The sequence below is a fragment of the Anomalospiza imberbis genome, chromosome 1 (assembly GCF_031753505.1).
Source record: "Anomalospiza imberbis isolate Cuckoo-Finch-1a 21T00152 chromosome 1, ASM3175350v1, whole genome shotgun sequence".
NCBI lineage: Eukaryota > Metazoa > Chordata > Aves > Passeriformes > Viduidae > Anomalospiza > Anomalospiza imberbis.
Genome location: NC_089681.1, coordinates 114,416,804 through 114,430,857, shown reverse-complemented (window position 1 = coordinate 114,430,857; position 14,054 = coordinate 114,416,804). Strand labels below are relative to the sequence as shown.

At 37.9% G+C, this 14,054-nt stretch overlaps 1 long non-coding RNA gene across 2 annotated transcripts in view; it reads right to left on the bottom strand.

Annotated features, from left to right (window-relative positions):
- Positions 1 to 247: 247 nt before the first annotated feature.
- The window catches only part of LOC137483815 (uncharacterized), a 59,140-nt gene continuing 45,333 nt past the window's right edge, over positions 248 to 14,054 (bottom strand). Inside the window, exons 4-6 of one of the 2 annotated variants that reach the window (XR_011004662.1) lie at positions 11,114 to 11,192; positions 1,968 to 2,140; positions 248 to 1,261 (exon numbers count right to left, since the gene is read on the bottom strand). This is a non-coding gene — a long non-coding RNA (uncharacterized lncRNA). The remainder of the gene's footprint in view (positions 1,262 to 1,967; positions 2,141 to 11,113; positions 11,193 to 14,054) is intronic. The other variant, XR_011004661.1, reaches the window with a different exon arrangement.

Genomic DNA, 14,054 nt, shown 5'->3' with positions numbered 1-14,054 from the left:
TGTTCATGACTCAGACCCTCATCAGAGTCTAATCCTGACAGCATGACAACACTGAAGTACAATTTTCAGTGTTAGCTAAAGAAATATTAACAATATCTAGAGTGAAATAAAAACAAGGGCTTGTTTGTCAACAGTTGTTTTCAGCACTTGGGCTGGGGAACAGTGGAAAGATATGGACTGGTAAAGCAAAGTGACTTCAGCAAAACACATTATAATGAATTGCAGCCTCAATAATAATTTATCCTTTTGGATATAATTTCTTAAAAGTGTTTAGCCTTTTTTTTTTCTTTTCTTCTAAATAATTTAGATATGTTGAGTAGAAAAGTCACAGGGAAAATTGACTCTTCTAGGCAACTGTTCTCCACAGACACCTGACATCTCCCTTGGGCTGCTCCTTTTCTATTCACAATTTGTGGAATAAAGACTAGAAGAAACATCTCTAGTTCATTCAGAGGAACAAACACCTTAGACTGAGTCCCAGTAAGTGTGCCAACCAACCCCCATAAACCCAATCTCAAATATTTTGAGGTTTTCCTCAAACACTGGAGTCTACCTCCAGAATGCCAGTATATCCAGGAAAGCAAGAGTGCTGTAACTGCCTATCTTGCAGCAGAGCAAGAAGAGCAACAGGAGCTGAAAACTGCAGAGACAGTTGCCCTTGAGAGTGAAAGGCTGAGCCAAGAGGACACAGACATCCTGGACTCAGCTCACAGCCTTGCTGCCAGCTTCCTGCCAGGGGTGAGGCAAATCAGCAAAATGCTGTAGCCCAGTTCCCCACCTACACAACAGGGTCATATCTTCCTTTCTACCACGCACACTCTGTCTCCTCAGTAACAGCTGAAGGCTCAGCAGCAGCGCTGTTCCTGACCCAAAACCCCCCTGCCCCAGCCTCCCTGAAGGGGGACAAAGGACCTACACATCTCCATGGAGGGACCATCACCTGAAAACTGTGAGAAACATATGTGCCATGAAATAACACATGCAAAGTCTCCCAGGAACTGGTAAATTTAAAACAAAAGGCTGATGAATGTGCCCATCAACCAGTGAAGGGGTTATTCTGACCCTGCCAAAAGAGGAAATGAGCTGCTGCATTCTGGAACTACAGGTGTAACACTTACCTCCTGATTACGGGTACCACAAAGGAGTTTCCAAACACCTTGCTAGAAAACACAGATGTGCCCAGGATGACCATCCACTTCTGAGTAAATGTACTGCAGCACTGGTGTCTCACTGCTGCTCCAGCTGTGTGCAGACGCACCACCTGCACAAAGAATAAGTGAATTAATAGAGGAAATAGCTTTCTGCCATTAACATCTCAAGTCTACAAATAAAAGCCAAATTTATAAGAGGTGTTCTAACAAGTCTGATTGTGCTGTGTTATCACATAAATCCTGATCCCTCTTCAGGGAAATTCACATCACTTCCTCAGGTGTATTTAAAGTATGTAACACAGTATGGTCACAACTCTTTTAAAGACCTCAAAGAAGCTACAAGTTTTACCTTGTAGTCATTGTATTAAGTACTATTCTCAGTAGCAAAAAGGGTTGTAGTTCAGAAAAAATAAATAGTCTCAGCTTCAATTTACTATCTTGATTTATACTGAGTGTAATCTACTTCACTTGTAAACAAGGGTTTGTTCTGAGCTTTTATACAAGTAAAAAACTATAAGCCAGTATCATGATGCAGACAAAGAGGAGAACAGAACTGGGTTAAACAAGCATTTCCAGATTGATGAATTGTGCAATTTGCAACCTCATTGCTCTTTTAACAAAGGAGTTTGAATCATTAGTTACTTTGTTTCCATTTAAAAAAAAAATCATATGGGGGTATTCTTTGTAAAAGGTATTAAATGAAGTCAAGAGATTTGAGGGGGTTTAAATTTACTGCACTGATGCCAAGGGTTGAAACCAATTAATACAAAAATTAAAATCTAATAAGGGAGAAGACATTCATTTTGATGAACCTACTTTTATAATGCATGTCTCTCAGACAGCAGCTTGTCCTTGGACTGTCTTGAGGTATCCAGGCAAGATCAGCAAGTGAAGCAAAAAAAAACAAAAGGAGCACCTGGAGTTTTGGAGGTAGATCTGAAACCTTATTCATCTATAGAATTGCATGCAGATCTATGCAATTCACACACCTAAAATCATAAAACAACCAAGATTCATAGCTGACATTTCATGATTTGCATATGTTCATGAGCTAAAAATACTTTTAAAATCAACAGTAACAATGTGCATTTGTTTGAGATAACAAAACTATTTTTGTTTTTGTAAGCCCGTAAGAAGCTGATGGTTTAGATAGGATTCCAAGGATACTTCCAAGGTTCTCATAGTCCAGGAGAGAATTCGTCAAAACAAGTAAAAATACATAACATAGCATACCTAACAGAAAGCTGAATCTTCAAAAAATAAATTGGGCTCTGATGTGCCATTCTAGATCTTTAGCGGTAATAATTCCTATTGTCCCACTCACTTCCACCAACTAATGCCATTCACAAAGTACAGCAGGACAGTCAACTCTGAAACCTGATTTCAGTTTTCATGTCTTTGCTGATATTTTCATATTTCGGTCAAAGAATTATGCTAACCAAAATAATGGCAGAGAAATTAAATACAGGAAGGGATTTTAACAAGTAGCAATGCACCTCCCCAGGTTCTCTGCACTACTGGCACAATGAACAGCTAATATCTGTACTTAAAAATGCCACCACTGTCACTTGCTTACAGCAGCAGGAGGAATTTCCTGGTTTGTTTACACTCACAACCATATATGTTATCAGGCTGTCTTCTCATGCATTATGCTCATATGGGTTTGATTATAATTATAGATCATAATGTCCAACTTCTAAGTAACATTTTTCAGCAGTGGATTTCAAAGCATATCAGAAAGCCAGCCAGCATTTTTATTCTCCTTTTATATGTGGGAGAAGAGTTTCAGAATAGAAAAGTGACTTATACCAGGATTATTCACCCACCAGCACAGCGCCCAAAATAGTACACAGTCCATAAAACAAAGTTTTACCATAACTGCTTAGCTGCTATCAACAGTTGTTAAAAATCATAGAGGAAACACTTGCATATTGGAAAGAGTTAAATACTTGCTCTTTTCTGACAGCATCTTTTGTATCTTTGCCCACCAAGTTGATATAAGACATTGTCTAGCTAAGGGAAGCAGCATTTTTTAACCAGCAGACAGAATATCTGACAGGGGTCTCCATACTGCTCCCTCTAAAAGTAAATTGGAAGAGAAAATGGGAACTTTTAGCAGTACAGAGACAGATAAAGCCAGGAAAAAACAGGCAGATGAAGCAAAAAAGAAAGCAGTATGATCAGCAACAACAAAGGGTAATATGAATCATAAGGCAACTGAGAAACCAATTCAGCTGTGAAACTGTCCAATGAGGCACATTTCCCTGACAAGGGGAGTCAAATAGAAGACCTCCAATTCCAGACTCTCCCCAGGGAACTTCTCTCAGCCCCAGGGCCAGTCACTCTCTGGTGGGGCTTGCCAAGACCATGATTTGGTCCTTGAGTCTCTAACATACAATAATACCAGAGCAGAACACTATTAAGCCTGATTCATCCTTTATCTTTCATACAACTGCCTGGATTTTCAAAACATTCCCTTTTATCTTTTTTTTTTAATGTAGAAGTACAGAAAGTGCCAGTGATGAGGCCACCAAGCATGCCTAGGCTCAGGCAATGAGTCCCAAGAGACCATCCAGAAATCAGTTCCTGGCTGAATGAGCCAGCAGCTCAGATTTAGGGGCAGTGAAGGTCACTCAGATCTGGTCCACACCACCTGCCTGTAGATTACACAAAACAGTGCACATCTGTCCTGGGGAAAACAAATTAAAAGCAAGACTAGACTGGAGAAAAAAGAAAAAAAAAAATCTCACATTACATTCCTAGGGGGAGAAACAGAGTGAATTATGCAACTGGGAGTGAGCATCCCTTGCATATAGTACTAAGGCAGAGGGCAACTAGGAATGATGTTTTTCTAAATGCTGTCAGCACAGCTCATCCTCCCAGAGAGTCAGGTACCAGAGCAGTAGCTAAAGGAGTAGTGGGCTGAACACGCCAGCCCTGATTTGAAATCTGATTACATCAATGGAAGCATTGCATCTGGCATCAAGAGTTTTTTGGATCACACCCAATATCAACAGCAGCTTTGAACTGGAAGAAACTTTCATCATTACACAGATCTTCCTTGGGCTCCATCTTTACCAGTTTTATTTAACACAGAATGACAGCCCCCTTTGCAAATGAAACAGCTGGGGAACAAATTAGCCAGATCTACTTACAGTGTAGAAAATTAGGAACGTAAGTCAGATTTTTGCAGTATCAGTGAGAAAGCTCTGGAAGTTCTCAAATTAAATTAAAATTCACCCAGTCAGCCATGCTCACTGGTTTGCTCAGTGTGCTCACACCTCCCAGCATATTGATCTCTAGGCATAGCAGGAGTACAGAGCACAGGCTAGTGATGCCCCTTGAATCTGCAAGAGTATGTTCCAGTTGATGACACATAAACACAGTAATCTTTCCCAAAGGCATAAACTAATTTAAGATACCACAGAAGAAGTCAGTTTATTAAAAAAAACTAGAGGGAAAGGATGGAGAACACATGAGGCAAGTAAGAGTAAAAGGAACATTTTGTTTCACAGAGGAGTTACACAGAAAATTAGCATGCTCACATGTAAAATACAAATATGTGAGGAATACTAACTATATTTTTTATCTCTGATTTTTTTTCTAGATAGCATCCTCCAAAAGACCTTTCTAACATCTTAACTTCATCTATTAACACAGTCTTAAAAAACTGACCATAACTTTAATTGAAATAAAGAAGCTGAAACCCCATTGGAAATCCCAAAACACATGTCATTGCAAAAGGAGCTACAAGACAAAAATATAGGAGACAGCTGACTTTGGCAACAGTTTGGAAGGGTTCCCCTTAGCTCGTCCTCCAAAAGTCTACTTCCAAACATATTCTCATACAGAAATCAGTTTTCTGCACCTTAAGAAAGGTACATATAAAGTATGATGTGGATTTGTCATTGTTGTTCCTAAGAGTTTCATTTTTCTTGGCCAACTGCAGGAAAAAGATATAAGACAGCAGAATGGAAAAAAAAAGTAAGAATGTGAGGGGCAAGGCAATGTTAGAGATGGGGTGGAAATGAGAAGTCTGGAAGGATAAAGCAAGGAACGACTGAATGAGAAAACCGTGTCTGGAAACACAAATGTGATAATACAGACGCAGTAAGGAAAGAAAATACCAGATGAGAAAAAGACAGTACATGAAAAAAATAGTACCTTATCCCTTCAAAATTGTCATAACCTATACACAGAGTAGGACTGAACTAAGGATTCACTATCAATGTTCATTCTATCATTGCCTAATTTGTTTTTTGGCAGGCGCTTAGCTTTACAGCCTTCATGTCCTTTTAATGTTGTTTTTGAGTGCTTGTAACACCTTATCTGAGAGGCTGAGACTCACTCATCACAATTTCAGTTTTCAGATTTAAATGCTTCTGGAGCAACCAGAGCATAAAAGTGTGTCAAAACAATCCTTTTTCACGCCCAGCACACTTGGAGCTAAAATGGTCTTCTTTGAAATCCTTTGAAAAAGACTCACTTCTGAGAGTAGAACAAGCATGAAGAATTGCACATCAAGAAGTAATTTGGGGGGATGTTATAAACCATGTACAAAGACAAATTAGAATGAAAGAGACATCCTGTCTGTGCTTTCTAAATTGTGTGGTACCCCCATAAACACAAGGTGTTTGCCAGTAATCCTCAGGGAAGATACCTCCAACAACATATTTCACTTACAAGGTTTAAAGAGAACTTTCACAATGCAATCTATGGTTTGGAATTCTTAGAACTTGGGAATTGCACAACATCCCTTCTTATGGATAGCATCCAAACATGAGACATCTAAGCACTTAGAATGGCTGGATGCATTCCTGGATGTATCTCTGCAGATGCCTTTGAAGGATGCTGTAGCTGGAAAACTACTGCAAATAATTCGGATGCTAAGCAACTTTAAGTATTGCCTCCACTGAAAGCATTTAAAACTTGCAAAAGGTGCAAAGACCTTAAGTAGGCCAGTTCACTATTTATTTACTTCAGCTTATCTTTATAAGTTTGGCAAAGTAGACAAGAGTTTCCAAATTCATCTTATAAAACAGTCTTATACTATGGCCTTTGAGATATTTTCTTGGAATTACATGTGATTTATTTTGCTTGATTTTCAGCCTCCTAAACATATATTATTCATAACACTAGATCTTTGATGTTAAGTAAGATGCCTCATGTTTGGATGCCATCCATAAAAAGGGAGGTTGTGTAATTCCCAAGAACTCCAAACCATGGATCCCAGATCCCAAATGACAGAGCAGATAACAAATGTTCAGAACAGGTGAGAGCACTGACCAATGTGTGATGAGCAGCCTTGGCACAAGCAGCCGCTGATAACCTTTGAGATCCTTTTTGAGAGCCCTCTCCTTTGATCAGGGGCCATGAGTAGTTACCTAGTTATAGCCATTAGGCAACACTGTAGACATTGCTCTGATAAAACTGATGGAGCAAGAAAGGTTGCAGTTCACTAGTTCAGACTATAATAGCCTAATAATAACCTACAATCTGTAGCCCATCCACTTTAATTACTCTAAATCCTAACTTAATTTATGTTAATTTTCAATAAATAAGTGCAATCCAGCACTTTCATTACCACAATCTTCTAGAAGAAAGTTGCATCAACTAAATATTTTGCCTTATTTACAGGTTTGTTTGAATACAGGCCTTCTTGGTTTAGCCAATATAAACTAAGTCACTAAGTGCCACCACAAGTAGGCATTCAGTGGATAAACAGCATCTGTTACTTATGTGAGATAAAGGTTTTCCTTTGCTGCTTTTAATAAACTTCTGCATTGTAGGCATCTCAAACTATTGCTACAACTTTCTGCCACATCTGCTCTCCATGAGATACAAGACAAGAATCCACAATTAGAACTTTTTAATGCGCTTTTATGTCATGCTTTTAATTTTATTTCTGTAAGCTTGGGTAATTTTAAACTTGTTTCATTTGAGCATTTCTTAAGTTTTGAGCAGCCAAAAGGGGAGATGCAAAATAAGCCCCTTTAATTTTCATGCTATTAGAAAGCAGCTTGTCAGGACTGGCTGGAGCAATTTATATTAAAAGAAGCATCTGTACCTTAATGAGATATTATCAATATTGCCCTAGCATCCCACCCAAAGATATGGAATTCTCTGTGTTTTTATCACTTTCAGTAATCTCCAAATCCTACATTCTCTTGGGGAAGATTCATGGCTCAGTCTGATACATTGCTGCATCTGCAAAATTGCAATTCATCCAAACAGCAGCATCAGTAAATGTAATGTCCCATTCAATTCATTGTTCCAGATACAACTTTCAAAGCCGAGCAGGGCAACTTATAAAACAATGATATTAAAAAAGCCATTTTTATCTTTCTCCATATATTTGTATTTACTAGAGAAAGGAAAAAAATATGAAAACCACTAGTGCCATTTTGAAAAGTAATAAATTAGATCCTAAAAAACAGGAAATGAAAATACTGTGATCCTCCTTAGTATCAATGACTCTGAGTACAGAATAATATTGGCTGCATATTTAAACAATCCAACTGATAATTAAGGCTACCACATATGCAGGGTAGTGGAAGAAAGGCAGTCATATCAAAATGAAAACAGAATACCTTTTTTCTTCATTTCCTGGTTCTTTTTCTGTATCTATTTGTAAGCATGCAGTTTCCTTGGTATGCATTTTAGTTTTAACATGTGTGCATGAACACAGATAGATAAAGCATATAAATACATATATATCCATATTTAACATTTTAAATCTTTCTGAAGGAAAGCATATACAGAGTACTAATAATGCTGTTTCTTTCCCAGAAAGAGATGCGAGTTCCAGGAGTCTGGTCATATCTCAAGGATGACATATTTCAGTCTCTTAGGTGAAAAGAGGCAAAGAGACAGCCAGCTGGCTCGTGTGAAGTTAAATCTTCTCTGCCAGCTGGACAAGCAGTAGCATTGCTGTTAGCTTTGGAGACTGCTGCCTGCCTACTAACTACAGGAAGACCAGAAGAGTTAAGAAGTAAAACCTACATGCAAACAATTTTCCATCCCATATGGAGTTGTCATTATCCCTGTGAGCATAATTAGGTTTGCCAGATTTGCAGTGCTGTAATACAGCAATACCCTGAGTCAGACTGCTCAGCTGTTTGCCACTCACACAGCATTTCTAAGTCAGGCCTCGTTACCCTCCTGGCAGTGAACAGTGAGGAGAAGGTGGCACATTAGTGCTGCTGCTCCCAGAGGGAAGCTGAAAAACTCTTGAAAGAAGAAAGCAATGAGATGCTCAACAAAAGTGGAATATGCACCTGCTCCTAACCCTTCTGATTCTTAAACCCCAGATACCTGGTTATAGTCTTTCAGTTAAGGTACAGCCAGTGTGTCTGCCACAAGATAAGACTTTCTGCAAATAACCTTAAAAAACCCCTTTGCACTGACTCTCAGCTGCTGAACGTGACAGAACCTACAGAATATATTTAATTTCTTATATCTTTCACTAACTTAATATAATAATTACCACATTGCTGCAACATTGCCAAATATACCTGAATATGACACTTGGTTTGAAACCCCTGAGGCAGAGACCATGGCTGAACTCAAATTGTAAGTTGTCAGGGACTGTTAAATTGATTATGTGTATGTAAGTTTTATAGACAGAAGAACTAAAGGGCAGAATCTGACTCGCACTTATCCTGCAGATCTGCGGCAGGAATGAGAACAGAGCACATATGCCTTGACCTCAATCTTGCTTGTGAGCCAAGTGTACTGTCTCTTGATTTAACCTGTAAATTTAGTTAAGAGACAGCTGTGAGAGTTATGGTATCTCCTGTCAACCAAGACCACTAACACATTGGATATTTGGAGCAGCTCTTTCCACAGTTATGCAGGAAATCCTAAGTATAATCTCCAAGGAAGAAGTCAGTTTGTTCAAATGAAGTAATCTTAATTCTGAATCTTTGTTCCAGAAGTAAGCAGACACCTCAAAAAAACGCCATCTGTACTATCTTCTATTACTCCAATTGAGCTCAGAAACACAAAGAAAAAAAAATGAAAACACATTGACTGAGGCAGATTTAAAATAATTTCATATCAAGCCAGCAATAATAGAGAACTACCCCACTCAGAGTTTCACCCATACCTCTGATTCGTGAAGATGGGACCACCTATCTAAATCATATCAAGCTGCTTACTGTTGTGAACACAAGAAATTGTACTGATGACATAATAGGGAAACAATAAAAACATAGAGAACGTGAGTTAAAGTCAATATAATTGATAAAATAATTCACAAAATAAACATAGGCATTCCAGGCTCTGCAGTCTACAGCCCTGACCTGTGACAGTCAAGAACATGACCAAAGGTCACTGCATCTCTTCCTACCTATCCACTAGGGCTTGCTCCCCTTTCATCTGGGAAAGGTAAGGCAACTTCAGGTCTCATCAGACAGACAAAGTCTTGGCACATAACAAACTTTTCTACCAAAGACCACCAAGGAATGTGGACCATAGAGTTAATCCCAAGAGTTCAGTAGTTGTAAATGCCTGCTAACACAGATTTCAAGGACAGTGAACCATAAATATAGACATAAAAAAGACAAATGGTAATGCTATTGCACCACACATGGTAGAAATAGTCAAATCATCATGTATTACCTCTGTAAGGCCTTGTTTAGAATTAAGCTTACAGATTTTGGTTACATGTTTTATGATGCATTAGGACTACTACAAGTCAGAGGAGGGCTAACATGATCAGAGGAATGAATGTTATTTTACATAAAAAGCACAAAATCCAAGAATGCCAGCAGTCTTTGAAGAGCTGTATATGAATTCACTGGGTTAAGAACACTGGAGGGAGAAAACAGCTGTTAAAATGCAGCACAGATTGAAGAATAAATGCATATAACCAGACTATAAATTAGCACAGGGTGGACCCTCCATAAGACAAACGCATATCCAGAATGTTCTGCTCATGGAGGTAAGAGGAGAAGACATCTGAAGCAATTTCGGTGGAGCTGGTGCATTTATAAATAGGTTGATATACCAATATGCTTAGCACAGCAACTTGGATTTGATGATCTATTAAATCTTTTTCACTTCTGTCATCACATCTTTTGCTAAGTGATTATTGTAGTGATTGAATTATGAAAATTCATGTATCACTACAACAAAATCCATCAGGGGCTGCTGCTGAACAAAGCAGATCATTTCAGAATGTTTATACTGTTTTGTTGGGAGGAAAGGGTTGCTTTGTGTGTCCAAAAATCTTAATTTTTTTTAACTATATAAAGCAGACCCCTAAAAAATAATGGGTTTACTCAAAATTTACCAGTCTGATAAACTTTATCCCTTGGTCTCTAAGCCTGTCTAATACTCATTCCATGAAAAGCTGAATGATACCAGAATCTATAATTTTATTCTTTGAGGTAATTTATAACATCAACCATCTGCCCTTAGAGTGGCATAACACAAGACATGAATGCAAATTGAGGGTGTGACATTTGTCACCAGAGCAGAAACAATTTAATTCCAGATAACATGTGTGATATACAACCATTCCTCATATTTTAGTTTTCCTTGTTTGCCTTTATTTATGGGCCATAAAACTGTAATTCAGCAGTGAAGAATGAAACACTTTATTGAACTTCTACACAGTATTTACACTTCTTGCATCAGATGTCACTTTTTCATGGTAATGGGACATACTGGGAATCCCAGAGCAATGAAGATTTATGGACCTCTGAACTGCACTGGTAGAAATACAGAGCACCAGCAGCAGACTCTCACAATCAACCCAAACTACTAAACTTTCATGTTAATTAGAAATCTCTGGAGGATTTATGGGTAAGAGCTTAAGTTAATGGGAACTTCATTCTCTGTCATCTATCATTCTTGTACAGACAGTAATAATGTAGGGAAAATAAAAAAAAAAGAATGTAAAATAAGGACAGTGTCTGACAAAGGAATTTTGAAATGTTGCAATCCTTTTAATTTACAGGTTTTTGCCAGAAGTTTGGCCTCCAAGAATTCATTATTAAGTCAGTTGGTAACACTTTTTATATGCCAAGGATGTTTCTAAGAGAAAAAGCAATTCTAATTTTAAATAAATAAATAACAATAAAGGAAACCATAATGAGTCAGGGAATTGATGAGTAAGAAACTTGTTGCTTGCAGAATATTGTCAGGTCAAACTTTAGCCAATTTCTTGTGGGAATTTGGGTATAACCTTACCCTTATGCATGGGCAGCTCCATTTAGGACACCAAGGCCATTTGAGATGAGTCAGAATAAGCCCAGGCCTGTATCTCTAGGGGTACACAGCCTTAGATACATCAGAAAAAAACTTTTGATTTTGCAGAGAATTCAGAGTATTAAGTCTGTCACCTGCACTGACCTTAGTTCTGGCAGATGGAAGCAATGGCAAAACGGTGCCTCCAAACACAGTTGCCAAATCACCACTCAAACACAGATGACTGCTCACAACAGGCAGTTTTAGCCAATGCTAGGTGAAACCACCAGGATTTAATAATACATTTAGGAATAAGACTTTGGTAATCATCTCCCAGACTTTTCAGAGACTGACTGAATCATACCTAGATTCTCAAGAGAGTCGCCAAGAAATTAATTCCTATGCTCCACTTCAAAACTTGTGGGTACTCCTTTTTATCCCTCTGTTTTAGTACAAAAGGACAATCCTTGTGCAAAATGTCATGTCATGTCAATGCTGTGAGAACCTATTTGCTTAGATGAAAGCTCTAAGTTTGAGTTGTACTGTTTTAAGGGTCACAGAACATGAAAATATTATGTGGATGTGTCTTGAAGTAACTACATCTGTGCATATCTAACTGAAATTGTTTCATGAGGAAAAATCCAAGCTGTTTAACTTTCCAAGCCAGGTGCCACAAAATGTCATTTTACTGTATCTACCCACTATCAAAACAGAGTAACAGGAGTGAATTAAAAAAAAAAAAAAAAAATCAGAGAAGTTAGCTCATTATCCTGTTAGCAATCAGAATCAAGCTCCATGAGATTTGGGGTCTTTCCAGGGCTGCAGATTAAGATAGGAAGCATATGTAAAGAGCAGCTGAAACAAAACCAAAGTGTGTTTTACCCAGAGCCATGTCAGTGCAGCAGAAATAGCAATAAAAAGTTGTTTGGCTAGCCCAGTTTGCCTTGCTTCTGTTGAAAGACTAATAATGATGGCAAAAAAAAACTTCATCACTTATAAAAACATGACTGTATTAGTTTCCTTTTACTGTGAGAGACAAAAAGCAAGCTTTGACACAACAGAGGCAAAATGAACAGCAATAGATCAATTTAGAGATCTCAATATTTCAAAGCTATATGGATAATGTATGGTAACACCATTGCAGATGAAGTTCGATTACCTGAGCCTTGCTCACTCAGTCTGTTGACAGAGAAACACTTTCCTAAGGATTTACATTAAGCATTACTTAATTTGGTTTTCTGGATGAGCTCTTATGTGAACAGAATTACGTTCACATAAACAAGCATCAAGAAATTGTGTCCAGATTACCAAAAGTGCCTAGAGAAACAAGACACAGCTCAACAAGTGTTAATGATTGACTCTCAAGAAAAACTTGGATGGGATCATCATGGAATTTGGTAGCACAACTCAGAAAATTACACAATTAAAAGGAAGCAAAATTATCAGCTAAACAGTGATTAAATATGATTGTTGTGGCACTTCTAAAAAAACCCCAACCAGCTTCTAAAAATAACAGCTAGCTAACTTAGACCTTTTATCCCAAGGAAACCTTTAGTCACAAATGGGACCTCTCACAATACAGTTAATATCAGCCCCCAGGTATTTAATTCTTCAAATTGAAACATGTTTTAGGGTGCATCTTAGGTAAATAAGCTTTTAGAGATAGGAAATGGAAACTAACCTGTGGAACATGTTTACATTTCTAATAGAAAGCCTAATAAATTTTAAATGGCAAATATCTGTGGTGTATCTGAGTGGTACCTGGTGATACATCAGTCCTATGCCATCAGATAAACAAATGAGTATCTGAATTTATGGGAGAGACAGCCATTCAGTTATAAGCTTATTACACTCCAATTAAGTCTTACTATTTTTCCAAACTCTTGGTTATACTACAACCTCTCTATAGGGTTATGTTTTAAGCAAATTTACTTTATACAGGGTATACCACTGCTACAAGGTATAATCACTTTTGAATTTTCACTTACAATAATACATAAATTTGATTCAGCTTCCTGATGGAGTTCCATAATTTCAGTGGTCATTGCTGTGCTGGGAAGGTATGAGTTTTTTGTAAACCTTCATGCCATGCTGTGGAATCTATTCCTGGGCTTTCTTACCTGTCTGCTTGCTGCTTCTTTGCACAGGAAAACAAGACATTCATCTTCAGCTCATGAATAAGTAGTCTATTAGTGCTGAGACAGAGTGATTTGTCAATATTTTTGTAGCAGTAACTTCTCAGCGCATCTTTAGAGTTCCTCTTGCAATGCTAAACAGGAGATATTCCTGAAATGTCCTTCAGATTCATCCAATTTAATAAGAATCAATACTGTTTCAAATAAAGGCTTATTCCTTCTGCTCTTAAGCCTCTCAAGCTCTCCAAACTTAACTGCCTCTTAAAGGGTTCTTTGAATTTGAATATGGCATCATAACTTATGAATAGACCTTAGAGAGGTACTTCTTTGAGTTTCTTACAGAAATTTGTGAGGATTTGTCAGACCAATTCACTCCACAAAATATATGTTCAAATTACTTTTTATATTAGTAATGAGTTGTGACATAGTAGAACCCTACTCTGTGTCCTGGCTTGTAAGATAACCATATATTCTATTTGCCATCTGTTGGAGGTGGGCAGCTTTCTTATCTCTTCCAAGAACAATGACCCCCTCTGGGGACATATCTTCTGTTAATGGGCCATTGAATGACTCA